The following is a 5,207-nucleotide window of genomic DNA, read 5'->3' on the forward strand; positions in this document are numbered from 1 at the left end:
ATTTTGAAATATGTATTTCCTGTATGATAGCACAATGAAACTTTCGCTATAATACACTCAAGCAAGTTGTGAGAGTAAACATAGTGATACTTTGTACTTTTAAAGTGTCTTGCACTCCTAGAGCCAGAATTTCCCAAGCATCCCTGCAAACCAGGCAAGCACTGTGCGCTCGCAATTTTATAGCCAAGAAAACTGAAATATAGGGAGGTTAAGAGCTTGAGCCAGTGCCTTCCAGCAAGTCAGAAATAAAGCTGGAATCTGAGGGAAATGCCTTACACTCAACATTGGACTTCCTGCAGCGGGAAACATGAAACAAGAAGGAAACATTATAAATTAGGGTTGTGGAAGTATTTTAATCACATTTATATATTCACCAATTAAAAGCTAATATTTCATAAGTAATGTCATTTAAGAGTAGTACTAATAAAGAACATTGTGGGTTTTGTTTTAATAATTTGCTTCTAGATCTCTCATAATTAAAATTTGTCCCCAAAACCACATAAATTGTCATGGTTTTAGCGCAAGAATGGAGAGAATGAAATGAGCTTAAGAGTGACTTTTAACTCTGTTTTCTTCAAGCGTAGATTTATGCTGGCAGGTTTCGTTCTGGCTCTCATCTACCTTTTTGCAAGAGACGAGAGATCAGTTAGAATGATATCTATAATTTGAGAGTCCTTTAAGCTGCTATTAAAGGTAAATATTCATGCATTACATTAAAAAAGACTGTGCAACAGTCAAACATAGGACATTTGCCTCAGATTCCTAGATCTTATAAAAGGCGAACCTGAGCGGGAGCTTGCTCGACTGAGCGGCACTTTACTTGTCCAGTCCAGAAACTGATGGAGGGCTGAGGTCTGATGCTATTGTTAGGGGCTGGGGAGGAGGGGTCAGGAATAGGGAATTTGGTCTGGTGTTGGCTATCAAGTTGGGTCAGACCCACAGGTGTGGAAACACCTGATCCATGCAGTCTGTCAGTGCCACCTGGCACCCAGCTGTCACTAGTGAATGGCTGGGTTGCACACATGAAGCTCTCCGCCTCTTTGTAACGCACAAGACTGTGTTGATCTCGTGGAAAGAAAATTGGATTGCAGTCAGGCGACATGCATCTAGGTCCTGTGTGGGCTGAGTGGCCTTGAAGGAGTCACTTGACCACTTTGGACGACCCCAATTTGCCTTCTATACAAGAGGTATAACATTAATATCTCACGGAATTCTTGCTGCAAGAATTGGGGGAATTGCTTTGGGAACTACGAAGATGACAGAAATATTAGTTACTGTTACACCAATAAACGCTTCTCTGTGTCACTCAGTAAGCCATCCACTGATGCCTTCTGGTCCTAACTCTCTTTTCTTCTAGTACATAACTCCTGAGAAAGCTCTTTACCAGGCTACAAAATGTATCCTGTCTTCAGGGTGGCTGCACGGGCCTGGTGCTCAGAAACGCCCTGTGCTTAATTTAACACTCTGCGGTTATCCTGAAGTTTTTAATGATTTTCAAACAAGGGGATTGCATTTTTATTTGTACTAAGCCCTACAAATAGTGTGCGACCTGTCATGTTTTTCTAACTTATAAATAAATGCCCGGCTTTAAAATTCCTTGGAGTTTACTTCATTCCTAATCATCTGCTTTGAGTATCTCTATGGGGCAAGTAGTTATAAACTAACATTTTTTATGTAAATAGTCTATATTTGATATATAGTTTGTGTGTGTGTGTGTTTTCTAGATAAAGCAGAATACAATATTGTGACCCAATGATTGTTTCTCTCTAGAGTGTATAGATTCTGAATTTCCAGAGGAAATATGTTGTATATTCCTGCCCTGATGCCTGGCACATTAAGGTACTGAATAGAGGTGGTGGAAGGTGTGTACCTTGTGTGCGTGGTATCAGTCTGTTCTGAGAGACGTTCTCTTTGGATGACAAAAGCATCCTTAGGGGGTGATTTATGACTTTATTTTCTTTCCTGTGTCTTATAATGACTAAGGGTGTTTGACTTTCAAAATACTAGTTGTTGCAGCTTTATTCAAGTTCTTTTAAAGTATCCCATTAAAACCCTGACTCTCTAGGGAAAAAACTGCAAATGTATTTTATGTTTTGTTCCCAATTATAATATAGTCAAACCAGATATTCTTGTTAAGGAATATATGTTAGGTTGACTTTGTTGGGTTATGTCATCTGGTAATAAAATGACAGTCAAATAATTTTAAAGTACATATAATTTGTTTTCAATTATAAGTCAAGGTGGTTTACCTCAGATGGGGTGGTGGGCACTTCTGCAGGCGGAGAGAGGTAGTAGCAAACAGGAAAGAGAGTTTGTATTATGTCTTGCTGCATAAAATTTTGCTCTGAAACATGTCAGTCTAAGACAGACATTTATTTTCCCACAGTTTCTGAAAATCAGGAAACTGGGAGCAACTTAACAAAGTTGCTCTGGCTCAGGGTCTCCCTTGAAGCTGCAGGCAAGATATTGGCTGGAGCTGGAGGATTTTCTTCCAAGAAGGCTCCCTCTCAGGGCAGTTGGCTGGAGGCCTCAGTTCTTCTCCATGTGAGCCTCTCCACTGGGCTGCTTGGTGTCCTTAAGACATGGCCGCTGGCTTCCACTCAAGCGAGTGATCCAGAGGAAGCAAGACAGAGGCCACAATGACATTTATAATCCAGCCTCTAGAGCAATAGCCTGTCCCTCCTCCTGTATTCTCTTGATTACACAAACTGTCTTACCTCATTCTGGCTGCTATAACAAAATACCACAGATTGAGTAGCTTGTAAACAACAGAAATTTATTTCTCACACTTCTGGAGGCTGCAAGTCCAAGATCAAAGTGTGAGCATGGTCACCACATGGTTTTGGTGAAAGCTCTCTTCTGGATTCATAGCCAGCACCTTTTTACAGTCCTCACATGGCGGAAGAGAGAAGGAATCTCTGCGGGGTCTCTTTTATAAGAACGCTAATCCCATTCATGAGGTCCCCATCCTCCTAACCTAAGCACCTCCCAAAGGCCCCACCTCCTAATGCCGCCACATTGGCATTAAGACTTCAACATATGAGTTTTGTAGGGACGCAAACATTCAGACCGAAGCACAGACCAACCCTGATATAGCGTGGGAGGGCACTATAGAAGGGTGTGAATATCAGGACGTGGGAATCATTGGGGGATATCTTGGAGGCTGACGACCACAGAGTTGGTGGGTGAGCATTAACTTTTTCCCTGAGTTCTACCCGAATTCTGCTGCAAAAAAAGGGGGCAATTCCCAAAGTCTGGTTTCTCGGAAGCCATGCTAATTTTAGCATGTTTTAGCCATGCTAAACCAGAAACTCTGGTTTCTCGGAGTCAGGCTAATTTTCCAGTCCAGTTAATATGTTTTTATTAGATACCGAATCAGCGGGTTGCACTGTGTAACTTTGGAAGAACAAGCACCTATGAGTGGCCATTCGAAGTGGCCCAACTTAACACAGCACTGAGGATGTAGTAAGTGCCACCAGGTTGGGGGTACAGGGTATCTTAGAGAAAGATAAGCAGAAAACAATATGGTGTGATGAATCATCAAGCAATTCAGACTAAATACTATAAGATTTAGGGCTCTCTGCCGGTTTGCAACAATGCAAAGCTTCCCGAGGTTAGATGTTTGTTGCGAACTGAATAAAGAGATGACATGGAGAGATGAAAGGGACTTAGGAAAGGCGGGGAGCCCTAAGCAGTGGCAGGAGGGGCAAGAGGCTGATTCAGAAGCCTCAGAGGCTTGAGGGAGGCTGGGTTCCACCCTCAGGGGAAGGCACAGAGGGTCCCACTGTCCGTTGACATCAGGAAGATGGAAGGAAGCAGAATTGTCAGTAGAGGGGAGGCCAAAGCCATGGATGTTTATCACACATCTACCGTATGCAATGCGCTTGCCATGTGATTTGATGTAACCTCCAAATGACTAGGGGAGGTGAGTGTAGAAGTCACCTCTTTACGGAAGTGGTGTCGAACCCAGGGTTGTTTGCAACCAAAGCACATGCTATTTTCACAAGACATCCACCATCCCTGTAGGGATGGATCAGCTGGAGCCTGTGGAAAACGGGCAGGACTGGTGACTCCATGTGGGATGAGCGAATGAGGACACTGTGTAATCAGCATATGGACGTTCCTTCCTTCTGCCTACAATCCTAGAAGGCAGACTTTGACCTTTCTAGAGATCTCACAAGGGTACAGCTGTCCACAATCTCCGCCCTGCCTCCCTTTCATCCAGACACACCCAGTATGGACCAGACCCAGGTGTGCCCTGCGGAGAAAGTGGGAATAGAGTTTACTTCACACCCATTTCAAAATGGAGGCATTTGTTTTAAACCGTCTTACGTTTTTTTGTGTGTGTGCGTGTTTGCTGTACGCGGGCCTCTCAGTATCGTGGCCTCTCCCGTTGCGGAGCACAGGCTCCGGACGCACAGACTCAGCGGCCATGGCTCACGGGCCCAGCCGCTCCGCGGCACGTGGGATCTTCCCGGACCGGGGCACGAACCCGTGTCCCCCGCATCGGCAGGGGGACTCTCAACCACTGCGCCACCAGGGAAGCCCAAAATCGTCTTCAGTTTTAAAGACAATTTCTCACCTGGAGATGAGTGGATATTTAAGGAAGAGGTAACAATTATGTGGGCACAGAAGGTGAAAGGAAGGATCAAATCACAGTGTGGAAAATAAAACAGAAGAGGCATTTGGTGCTCTTGCTGGTGTAGAAGTCAGGAGAGCCAGGTTGGAATTCCAGCTCCATGTCTAAGAAGATGTGTGACTTAGAGTAATGTAAGTAATGTAAGCTCCAGGTCTCACCTGTGAAACTTGGATGGCGATGCCTACCTCACTAGAATATTGTTTCAAAGGAGGTAACTTTAAATACTCCTATGGATAGCATACAGTAAAGGCTATATAAGTTGTGGTTATTTTCACTAAAGTGAATTATTTTTTTGCACTGTAAGATTTACCATTCCAACTATAGTCAGCTTTGGCTAAAAATAAAACTTATCTCCTTAGGTAAACACCTATTTTTTTTTTTTTTTGTGATATGCGGGCCTCTCTCTGTTGTGGCCTCTCCCGTTGCAGAGCACAGGCTCCGGACGCGCAGGCTCAGCCGCTCCGCGGCATGTGGGATCCTCCCAGAACCGGGGCACGAACCCGATTCCCCTGCATCGGCAGGCGGACGCGCAACCACTGCGCCACCAGGGAAGCCCTAGAAGCCCCAT

Source organism: Physeter macrocephalus, chromosome 6, assembly GCF_002837175.3.
Source record: "Physeter macrocephalus isolate SW-GA chromosome 6, ASM283717v5, whole genome shotgun sequence".
Lineage (NCBI taxonomy): Eukaryota > Metazoa > Chordata > Mammalia > Artiodactyla > Physeteridae > Physeter > Physeter macrocephalus.